Here is a 12,811-nt window from a genome sequence, read left to right as displayed (position 1 = left end):
GCTACCACCACTCGAGCCTTGGTTTCATCTGAGGTTCATGAGGGGTGTGGGAAAAGATCACAAAGAACAATCGGCGTCTTCAGTCTCAAATGGTTTGTTAGTTATTAGCTCCACCCTCCCTCTGATGCTCCTAATTTACCACACAGCCACACGCTTCCCTATCCACCTCCAAAAGTTAAGTTTTGACGAATGCGAACTGTATCCGACCTTCATAAGACATTTATGTATGTTTTTTAACCCACGGATCCAAGCCGTCCACCATCAAAACATTTCGGCCCTGTCAGGGATTTGGCCTCAAAGTAAGAATCATACCCCTAGACCAACAGTCTGTTGATTTTGATTTGGCGATTAAAACCTATTCTGAGTTAATTTAAACTTTTACCTTCACGCGTTCACTTTCACGGCAAGCTCTAGTCAATCCTGGAAGTTCACATAGAGTCCAGTTCACTCAATTCGTCGTATTTGAAAAGTTCGATATCTGTAAGGCTGTACCTCACGGATCCAGACCGTATTTCTTTATTTACGAAATGAGTTGCGTTGTACATGTATAAGTTCTCTCAATTCCTTTGTATTCAGTATTTTCCCTCTCTCATTTTTTTCCATTCCAATACCTCAAAGTTCGAGCAAGGCAAAAGTGTACTTGATGTTAGATATGGCACCCAATTGATATACCTTTAAACTGATGCTCAATGCTGATTCCAGTATAAAACTCACACCTATGCATTATTTGATATTACACTATCTCTGTTCCCAGAAAAGAATGAAATTGAGATAAAAAACGCCAGAGAGGATATTCATTGATACCCTCGGGTAAACTAGTTAAACTAAAGACAGAATTTATACCAAAAGTAGAAATTACAGATAGTTACGAGTGCTTTTGGCTTATTAGTAGAACTCGGATCTCTAGGTAAAAACCTGTAATATTCTTTTCATTGTAGTTGTTAATACCTTACACGCAGGTTTAAAATCGTTAACTTAGATACAGAAATAACATGTTAAAATTTCATTGATCCTATTAAGACCAAACAACTTTAGCTCAAACATTTTCACTATTTCAGTATACTTACTACTCTTAATTTTTAAACAATACAATATCTATGTAGTTTCAAATCACTTACTGTAAATATATGTGTAATCACACATTTTATGATTTAGATTGGTATTAACCCTGCAGAAGTAGATATGAGTATATTGCAATTGTACTGAATAATCAGATATTACAGAGATTACATCAATTCATAGAATCTATTCACGTTAACTAAGTGGTACGCAACAATTCAATGTATTAGCAAATGTTTAATGGTAATCAAAGGCCTAAAGTAACTAGAGAGATAACCCATAAAGAGCTTGATCCGGGGGAGAACCGAGATGGATTTCTATGGCTAATAAATATGCCGGGAAAATTAATTCTTTTCAAAAAGAAAGTTTCAGCCGTAATTTTTCTCAGTATATAAAAAAATATTTTAATTCTCTACACAAAGTAGTTGCGTACTTTAACGAAAAAAAATATCTTACCCGAATAATTTAATTTTTTTATTTCAAGCCGTTGAAACTCTCCAAGATTTTTAGACCTCTACAAAATGAAGATATTTAATAAAATGTTACTCATTATTTCTATTTTAAAATATTTTTTGTGAATTTATATGCAGGTTCAAGGTTCTTATAGCGCAGTATAACCTAAAATTAAAATATTTGAAATCATTTGAACCTGTGTCTGCTATCGTTCCTTATGTGTTTCACACGATTATGGCTCTTTTATCCATTTATTTCATGCTCTAAAAATTGGCCTTAGCTTAACCCTTTTGTCACTTGTCATTGTCAAAAGATTCTGGAATATTGTAATTAATTGGATAGACGCACATGGGTCGACTCTGTTTCGTTGAAATTTTCCGTTGAATAAAGCTGTTCAGTTTGAAGAGAAAGGTTAAAAGAAGGACAGAAGGAAAACAGACATTAATGCCTAATTTTAGAAGTACATAGTTTGTCTCACATTCAGACAGAAACAAACTTTCATAAATACTTTCTTCAGGCACTTTCGTCCCTTGCAAACATGCGTCAAACTTTTCTCGTCTATAGGTTTTGAGGAATGAGTTTTTCAGTTCACATCTTTATGAGATTTGCAAACACTACATCTGCATTCGAGGGTGTATGATTTTCCAATCAGTCTCTAAAATTTGATATAACAAGGCCTTCACACATGCTAGTGGTCGAATTTCCCTAACACATTTCGCATGGGTTTTCAATCAGAAAAATATTTAAGTGAACGTGAATTAACAGAGGGGTAGTTTTTTTTAATCCCAATAAATAATTGATGAGTAGATCCCAATTTTAGCCCAGTCATATTGGAAAATTGTATTACATGTACCATCGCATGAACGACACAACTTCGTTGTTATGCGGCCTCACCTCCACGAATTTGCTGAGGAGAGCAATGCTTAAATTAGAAAATAACCAGTTGTATTAAAAGAATCCTGCTCAAGCTACCCAATGGAATTCACCTGCTTCTTCCTGTTTTCCATGTACTTAAACTGTAGAAAGTCTTCGTAAAATATTTGTCTATTTAAACGCCTTCTCATCCAGCATTGCTCCGATCCTGATGAATACAATTTACGGGGAAAAATGCGTATAAATTCTCCGTGATTATTTTTACGCAAAGATTCTTTCAAGAAATGCATTAAATCTACTTTGATATAAATTATCGACGGATGATTAGAATTGGTTTTCTCGAAAAGAGGCACATTTCTTCTTCACACTTTGCACCCAGATCAGTCCAATCCATCCAATTTTCGCATGATGAAGACGAACAATTTCCGTAAAGCGACTTGTAAGGCTTCTCTTCTCTCATGATGAATCAGAGGGAGCAAAAGATTTTTCTTTTTGATTTATAACATTTTTATGATTCCTCTAGGTATATATATTATTAATAAAATGAGTGACAAATGGAAAATTGCAAGTTGAATATTGGACGTTTGGGTGTAGCATTTAGAGTACTTATCATTTTGTTTTATTTATAAATAAGAGTCCCATGTTTGATTCCTACCGTGTAGAGTTGATTTGTCTTTGCAAACTAAATTTATAAGAGAATTTCACCATTTTTTTGTAAGCTTAGTATGTCTCGTATTCTCTATTGGAACCATTTTTCATTTCCAATATGAATCAATTCCATAAAGTTACGCCGGAAACCATCAATCGTATTGTCTAATCTATTGATCATTATTGTAGTTAGACGGTATTGCACTCAATGTTTTTTTTTCAATTTTGACATATTTTAAACCGTAAATAGATATGCATCAATCAAAAAGAGTAATAAGTAAAATTTTAATTGTTTCTTTACAGAAATATGTCCATTAAATGTTGGTTTTCTTCAAAGTAATTTGTCTTTTGATAATCGTAAACAAATTTTCCCAAAATTTCAGCCAAAAAAGTACTGAAAGTTGATGGGTATAGAAATTAGTTGATGTATTCTGCTATATTTAAAAAATTATCTGAATAAGTGTACATTCGTACCATAATGGAATGGTCAATAAGTGGTTGCAGGAGTGCGACGTGCCATGACGTCATGTGTGACAACGTCGGATATAGACATTTGTAAATGTTGTCCATTCAGATGTGGAGGCAAGAAAGAAAATGTTTACCTACAGTGACATGTGATGCATATCTGGCCTCATTCTGAAAAAGATTAGGTTGTTTGAAATGGAAAAATATTTTACAACAAGGTTTAAAATATATCATGATGTAGCTGAATTAGTTTGTCTACCAAGGAGAAAATTTGGACGGCATGACTTATACTACTTACCCATCGACTAGTGACTGAAATCGTTAGCCTAGGTTTTTTAATTTGTTTCTTAACGTCGGTCGCATAATGCTGCCTTAGTAAGTAAAAATATTCTCGGTTCACGTGGTTGAGGTTCAGAAAGATTTTTGAATAATTTATTACATTTTTTTTAACTAACTTCTCGCCAAACATGCAGCACTTAAATTTATTAAAGTTATTGAATCTGCCAAAAGTTTGAAAATTTGAAACGAAAAACTTAAACATTTTCAATAAATCGAGTGCGTCTTTTCAAAATAAGTCGATGAAATGGAAAACATCGTGCATGCATTTCAATCAACAAACTAACTTTTAAATGACATTACAGGCAATTGGACTTATTCAATGGTTAATGAAACTAAAAATAGGAAATAAAAAGAATGGCAGATGTTCAATTGTTTATTTACTTACTCATATATCAAAATATGGAATCGAGCCTCGTCATTATCTGCCTGTTAAATAACCTGCAAAATTCAATTGGAAACATGCGATTTGATGTGGCAGGGAATTCGAAAAATGTCTCTCGGTTCATGAAAAAAGTAGGATCACAGAAGTTGAAAATTATTGAGTCATGACAGAATTTGAATTGGATACAGCAGTTATAAACTAGTTTGGTGTGCTGGCTTGGTCACTTTGATGGAATGGATGAGAGTCGGTTCATCAAACAGATATATATGAGAAGAGTAGATGATTGAATGGGAATGGGTAAACCGTGAATGCCAAGAATTAATATGATCAAAGAGACTGGAGAAAGGAAATAGTAGATATGTCAGGAACAGAAGAGCATTTGTGGGACTATGAACGAATTTGACAGAGGCGAAATAAGTGTGCAAGGATAGAGTATTATCGAAGCTATTGTCAGAAGGCACAAGTCCTCAATGGCAACTAAAAATCAGCTTTTTTCGCTCATCTTACTCAGAAAGGGAACGGATTTAAGGGCAAATAGGAACGGAAATGTACGATAGCTGTCCAATAAAGAAATATCATATATTTTTAATTATCATAATTTATTGTGCAAACATTTTATCATAGCCTCATATGTGTCTCTTTTTTTTTAATTGATACTGTTGTACTTCAATGTCATTTGCCAATGTTTGCCAAAATTACCTAGTGTTGGATGTAGATTTTTGTGGTCCTAAGGTGTAAACTTTAGTCGTAATTCAGGCTTCGAGAGACGCACTGCCAGCAGCAACGTTAGGCCAATTAGACCAGTTCACGTTCTAAACTCATAGCCCCAGGAGAACTCAGGAGAGTGTACATCAATACTGAATACCTTTTCCCTTAACCTCTCCCCGTTAGCAGCAGGTAGGGTGAAATAGCTCATTCCCTTTGTCCCTGGTCAGTGCGCCGCAGATATCCCCAAAGCGGCAGGTTATTTATCCTGGATCGCCCCAGTACTCCGATTGCCCATTTTCCTAGTGTCACAAGTGTTTCAATGCCAGACGACTATGGTAACGATACGACTATGGTAACGATTGTTGACGGTCAATAATCTGGAAAAAGAGATCCGTGTCTCGCGCGGCACACAGCACCCGGCAGTGTACGCAGACGCCATCCCGGGGGAGGAGTGAATGAATGGCAATTAACACGGACGCTTTAAAACCACCTCCATAATTATGAAACCGAATGCTATGACTGTTTGTATGCCTTAGTAGGATCGTTTTACTCGAAAAAACCTAAATTTAAGATGTCCATGTTTTATAATCCATTAACATCTATGCTTTTCAACGTATCTGTGGAGGAAATAGCAAAATAGGAGGCATGGGAAGAACTGGAGATAGAAATGAAAGTCGGCGGGGAATTCATTAAACTGATTCGGTTTGCTGATGACCAATCTTTGGTTTGTCAGTAAGCCAAGGGTTTGCAAACGTTGTTGAGCGGATTGAAAAGCCAGTGGGATAGGTATGGGATGAGAATAAATGTGAAGAAAACAAGGATTATGCGTTTTTCGAGAAAGAGAAAGGCCAAGTTAGGTATTTAATTGAGTTCGTCAACTGTGGTAGGTGGAACAGTTAACTTATCTTGGAAGTGTTCTACACCAATGTGGTCAAAGGGTAGATATTTGAGAAGAAGAAATGCGTTAGGCAAAGGGGCTTTTACAAGTGGGAATTGATGAGACGGACATTGAGTAAGGATGTTAAGAAAAGGCTCGTTAAAACTTTGTTGTGTTGCGCGGTTATGTACGTAAAGCGTAGTTACGTACGGCGCGGAAACATGGTTACAGAAGCAAGATGATTTGCGTAGATTGGAGGCTTTTGAAATGTGGGCGTGGAGAAGGATGGAGAAGGTGAAATGGGCAGAAAGGAAAACAAACAAGGAAGTTATAGGCATTGTGTAGGAGAAGGGGAGATTGTTGGGAGAAATCCTAAGGAGGCAGGGATGATATATTGAGAGCGCTCTGCTTAGTAATTAGATGTTGAAGACTGTGATAGAGGGGATAACGTTTAGCAGCCAAGGGAGGGGTAGGGAAAGGATAGGAATGTTGGACAAAACGGAGGAAGGATGTATGTGTAATTGAAGACATGCTTATTGTAGTGTCCCCTGTCAGGTTGTGTTTTTTGCTAATAGAGGCCAGAAAACGTATTGTTGTACAATTAAATCGTCTTTGTCCATTCAAAACTGACCTTGACCGGAAGAGTTGATAAAAATAATGTTTTATAAATGAACGGTAGTAGCCTTGTATTCTATAATTAAACTTAAATGAACCTGTATGTCCGATATTAAATAAATGCAAAGCCACAAGAAGTAGCTTGGCTGTAATGTCTACCAATCAAAACCTGTTCGGCGAGAGGGCGTGCTTATGTTAATGCACCAGCGACCAAATTGACAAGCCTGCCATATTACTCAGATAACTGGCCAAGGTCGTCAGTCTAGATCCAAGTTACGCGCTGTCTGGGCAGGTTTAGGTTTAAGGTATAAACGTATGTACAATTATAATTGAACTTAAGGAATATACTATAAATAAAATGCATTAATATTTCAAGATGAGTTCAAGAGATTTAAATAGCTGCTCGACAAAAACTCTAAAGCCATCTTTGTATGAATGAATGTTAAACCTGAAGCGATTCCCTGAAATATAACATCTGTCTCAAGTCTAAATACAGTCTGGCTAAAACCTATGGGGAAATTTTTGTGTATATTCTTAATATCATTCCTTACTCACAGCTCTTGACGCCACACTTAATTTTAGAGAGACATTTAGGATCTTACTGGCGTCTGATAGCTTGCCTCTATTTGGAGAAAGCTAGAAATGACCCTCTTTCCCAGATTTATCTTCGTAATTTTCTTAAGCAATTAAGTTTTGCGTGAGAGAGAGAGAGAGGAGACTAAAAATGGAAGGTGAAGCAAATACAAAAAAGCTGAGCAAAAATCCAGGGTGACGTCGTTCTACTCTTCCTCAATATGGGTTTCAAAAACCACTTGGCGTGGGTGGAAATGTTCACCTCGCCTCAGCTGGAGCAAAAAACATCTCTCCGTCCACTCTTTGGTTCCGATGTTCTCACCCGACTTCGAATGACTAGTAGTACACCGTCAACGGCAGGGCGTCCGACCATGACAACTAGTGCCCCCTCCCCCCCAATCCACCTCTTGCCCACCCCGATCACAACCCTGCGGTCCAAGGATTCGATCGACAGAATCCCTCCGCTGAGTCAAGGCCAATCTCTCCCCCGTGGTCCTTCTTCAATGTGGAGCTACATGGAGTGAGAAGTGAGTGGGATTCGACTTCCCAATCGTCTATGCAAGTTCACAGTTCAAGCTCATTTGCTATTTTCAACAGCTTTCATTCTGAAATTTTTCATTTTTATTTAATGAACTGCATTTCGATGGCAATCTGAAATTAAGATGACCTAATTTGTTCTATAAAATGATTCGCATTAAGTTATAAAGTCCATTCCATTCATTGGGCGACAATAGCGAATTAAAATTAGCGAAATAGTTGACATATCCTCGTTAAATTCTAAAAAGTATGTAACCGTGGTGACTGAACGAGTTAAAAAAATACCGTTAAAGAAAAATGTGTCAGGAAGGAATCAAACTAATCAACTAATCGGATGTAAATAAGGAAGGAAGTGTCAACTTTGATGGACGGCAGGAGGAGAAAAAACGTCATTAAACTAAATGCTGATTAAATGTACACATACTAACATTCGAGACTATTTCCCAGAGCTTAAACGCCGTCCATAGATTGTAGCCGTGTAGATAGTAGATACAAAAAGGAGAACTTCCACCACTATTCCGTAGAAAATATCACTATGTTTAACCATTGGGTAGACTTCCTTCTTGAAATTAAGACAATACATTCAAGGTATTTCCCTCATCTTAGGGCCGGTTTCTAAAGGCTTATCATTGTTTCCTTTATTTTTTATATGTAATATAGACTCATACCCCGAGTAAATGGATCAAAATTCATTTATTCACATAAATAGGATTTTAAGGTATGGCTTAAAGAAAGGGCTGGCAATGGAGGAATATTGTTTTGAGAGAATGTTGGCGAATGGAGAAACCCTGAGTACAAATTCGACGTCACCTCTTGGTGTACAGTTGTTACCTGTGCTACATATTCTAAAATTTCCTTTTTTCGGTGTATTTTTACAAACATAAGGGGCAAAATAAATAATCTGTGAAGAAAAATGCATTGGAAACAAGTGTAAACATTGGAGGCTGTGGTGTGTACGTATTTACATCAAGAGGGCACATCAACGCAGAAGTATTGGGTTCAACAAAACAACATTTTCCTCTATTTGATCGCATGTAAAACTGCATTTCATCTCATAGGAAAATCTACAAGTATGTAAGTATGGAACATATACAAATTGGACAAATAACTTCCATTACAAGGTTGGACATCAAAAATATAGATTTTGAGAACACAAAATACATTCCTGCTTGAAGGTGAAAATATTTTCGTCGAGTGTCGAGGAAAATCTCCCCAGGAAAGAATGAAAATCCCTCATAATGGCAACCTAGTCGGCGTATACACAATAAATTTTGAATCTAGTCATATCAAATATATCTTGAGGAGACGGACAGCTAAAACTAATAATGAATGAGGAATTATTTCATTGTACTTTACAGTCGTGCTCCAAGACATTTAATGAACGTCAGATCGATCATTGGCGATGTTTCTAACAAGCATGTCCATGAGTGGGAATCGATCGTGTGTGCCGTCAGCCTGTTGATGCTTATCAATACAAATTTATTTATTTTACTATTACTTATACTTTTACAAATATAACAAACATTCCTCGCTTGGAATATTGTACGTAACCAATATTTAGGCACGCATTTTATGTTGACCTATGCTCTTACATTTCCTCCCTAGTGACTCCCCCATATTCATCCCGCCCATCCCTCTCTCCACCCCCGCTCCCATCAGGGCTCCCCCCCCCCGCCGTCCCCCATCCCCCCGGCAAACGCTCCTTTTGGTTGCACCAAGACCGCCCCCGCCCCGTCATCGGGTCTTCCATTGTAGCCGAAGCTGGTAACACACGTGCTTCGCGTCCCGTCAGCGGTGGAGGGGAAAGGGAGATGCTCGTCTCTGACGATGCGTGAGGGAAGTGGAGGTGGCGGATGCAGGGATTTCTAGTGAGGGAGAGGGGTTGTGCTTGGTGGGTTGTTCTGCGTGTGTATGTGCGTGCCGGGCCAGAGGTATTAGCGAATCATGGCGGAAAGCGTTGAGCTGGGCGCGGGGATCTGTTTTGTTCGCCGCCCTCCGACCCATGAGGGTGGGTGGATGTGGTTTGCCGCTCGCTTCCGCCGTCGGACGGTGAGGTAGGATGGATGGAAGGAGTGAAACCGGACCACTTTGCAGCCCAATACACGATGGAAACGATGAACATAATTGGAAGCGTCGATGATTATTATTCTGTGAAAGAAACGCGGAGGTGGAATGACTTTAATTGGGCTGGTTACATTTTTGAAACACAATTTATTCATACTCCTCATTGTGCAATAACTCTATGGTAGCTTAGCAGCATCTCTCTCATGCTCTCCAATTACTTTGTTATCCGCGTGACTTCATTTCTCTCCAGTTCTTCATTTTCATGTTTCTCAATGTAGATATCGTGCACATCACATTATTCGCCTGTCGTCCTCCTATTTAGCTCCATATAGTTTTTTTTAAATCGGATAAATAGAATGGGTAAATCACATTGTGATATCCCTCATCAATTTATTTACAACCAAGCATAGTGTCTGTCATCAGATAAATGCCATTATCATTGCACTAGTTGAAACAATGACCTGTTGTTAATGAATTGGTGCGGGATATTACAATGAACGGAATGAAGGGAGGAAGGAAGTTTGGAAGAGGGGCTTGTTGAAATGTTGGTTGGCAGGTTGTTTTGTTAAGGGTGACAATCGTTTCTGTACCGTTTGACAGCTTGTGTCCATGCAAAAACCTTCCTTGATCGATAGATTACTAGTGATATTTATGCATAAATATTGGTATAAATATTTTTATGGGCATAATTATGCTAATATTTCTTACCTAAATATAGGGTGCGGCAACTTAAATTCCTTTTTTAGAGGTGTTTTTCTTTTGAAAAAAGGGAGTTATATTGCCGCACCCTGCACAATATATTTTACGAGTATTTCTCGTGCTATCAATATTTTAACGTTTAAGAGAAGTAACTTCTTGAGACCAGCTCCTGAGAATATGGAACTGTTTGCCGGAAGGTTTCTGTTATTCAATTCATTATTCATTGAATACATTGAGTCTTTGCCTTTTTTTTCGCAAGACGTTTCGGGCGTTTATTGAAACAATTAGAGCTGGGTAGAGATACCACCTGGGAGAAACATCACAAACTGGTGTTTCTTTGCTTAACTGCTGAAAATCATTTCAATCCTCCAGCCCCAATGTCTTGCTAGGGCATTGGAGAGCAGGGAAAGGTATTGAATTGCAAGCAAATCATTCTGTCTTGTCATGGTTTGCATATGGAAATTGCAGTCGACTCGATTGAATTCATTATTTTTGGAGACTCCAGACAGGTTAGCGGACTACAGCAGTTCTTCTGTCAGACACGTCTCCCTGCATTCGGGATATCCCAAGCGCCATCTGCAGAGCCGACGTGGTTGTCTGAGGTCGCCGCATCCAGTCCAAGGGCCCTCGAAAATTTCGCTTGACTGACCGGACGAGAACCCAAATGGTCCACGGCTGTGGGATGTTGGTCGGCTACCCCTCGACATCAAGAATAAAGGGATTTTTTCTCTAGTGTCCACAGACGGTCGCATCTGCTGCCGGAGATGGTTGGCATCACAAGTGGGTCAACGTGGGTTTCCGTAAGAGTTTCTTTATGGATGTGGCGATCGGCGCCACGCAGAAGGTGCGACTTTAACAATGAATTCAGGACTACTCTCCGGATGCCCTGAGTACTGGATAGAATATTTATTTATTTTTAGCGTTAGTCCGAAAACAGCACATTTTGGCCTTTACATCGGACTATTAACAATAATAACAATGGTTACATGAAGAAACACCCACGTCCTAGATGAAGGAAACCCCACTCAGGCGGGAATCGAACCCGCGACTCCTGGAATGGGAGACGGGGTAAAAAAAAATTCCGGTACCGGGAATCGAACCCGGGCCTCCCGGGTGAGAGCCGGGTATCCTAACCACTAGACAATACCGTATTAGGGCTGTTATAATTTCAAATACAACTTGACCATGTCTTGGCATCATCTACGTCGAAATAACATATGTTGAGAATTTTTCCAGATGCATAAGCATTCGTCCTTGGTTTATTCACACATCCGATCAATTACTTAACTTCCATCGAGGTTGTTGCACGAGAGAGTCATGGAAGTGCGGAAGCAGGCATGCCAGACAGATGATTATACGGATTTGTCTTTTCTTAGGATTACCCTTGAATTAAGTCACTTATGACCTGAAATTCAATGCATTTGTCACACCTTATTTCTAGTCTTTAAAGATATTGGAAGCCATTTTTTGATAGCTCCTCCAATATTACCCTGACAGCCTTCTTAATGATCGAAAGCGCTTTCCACGATGGCGTTCCTTCACATTGGAGAAGAGAAAAAGTTACTTTGGACTAAATATGGACTATATAGAGGACGTAGAATACATGGCACGTTGATTTTCGCGATATATTTAGCAAAAATATTTGCTATGTGTGACCGTGCATTATCGTGACGCAGCATCCAGGTTGATGATTTGAAATGTTGTCACGGTGATTTTTTCAGTACATCCATATAGTATTCAATATAATAACAATATGCCATATAAAGCATTTACAGTGGTATTTGCTCGCGTAACATGCTGATACTCCATTCCTTGAATACCCAAAAATTATAAAGCCCTAACTCTCCCAGCAGAAGCAACTACTTTGGCTTTTTTGTGTTGGTAATCCCAGAGACTTCCACACTCAGATTGTCTGTTTGCTGTTAGATCAAATTATGTAGCTAAATTTCAACCGCAGTGATTACATTTGAAAGAAACATACATCACCCTGCAACATCGATTTTAACGGCGAACGGACTTGCACATGAACTTCCTCCTGTTTAGTAGATATGAGCAATATTGCAAAAACCCACCTCGCACACGCACGCCTTGTGTGCATTTTTTTTCTAGCCAACGCGTGAGTAGCATTCAATAAAATTATCAATATATCCGCAATATTCAATGAACTTCTCTGACAATGGCGGCAGCGGTTTTAACGGTGTTCGCGGTGTACGTGTACATATGAAATAAATCATGCGACATACAATTATTTTTTTCTACAAAAATCATGCGGGTAACAATTTTAAAATCACTCGCATTAGGCAGTACTTAAAGATTTTCAAGTTTCAGCAATCCACTAGGCCAAGGTATTTTTTGTATTTTTCAAGCGCTGGACAGAAAAAATATAGAACGTAATGAACGAAGAAAAGACATAAGATCGTTAAAGTCCTAAGTTATCCTCAAAGTAGGAGGGAATATACATATTAAAACAGGAGGAAGAATTTATATATTTGGCATTATTTTGGAGTACAATGGACATT

The 12,811-nt window shown here is 38.4% G+C and overlaps 1 non-coding gene across 1 annotated transcript; it reads right to left on the bottom strand.

The window, feature by feature from the left end:
• Nucleotides 1-11,371: 11,371 nt before the first annotated feature.
• Nucleotides 11,372-11,443, bottom strand: TRNAE-CUC (transfer RNA glutamic acid (anticodon CUC)). The gene has a single exon. It is a non-coding gene; the product is annotated as a tRNA-Glu (tRNA).
• Between the last annotated feature and the right edge of the window lie 1,368 nt (nucleotides 11,444-12,811).

This window comes from Hetaerina americana, unplaced genomic scaffold, assembly GCF_022747635.1.
Source record: "Hetaerina americana unplaced genomic scaffold, ioHetAmer1.1.p SCAF_19, whole genome shotgun sequence".
NCBI classification, from domain to species: Eukaryota; Metazoa; Arthropoda; class Insecta; order Odonata; family Calopterygidae; genus Hetaerina; species Hetaerina americana.
Note: the sequence above shows the minus strand (reverse complement) of the source record. Positions and strands in the feature narration are given on the sequence as shown.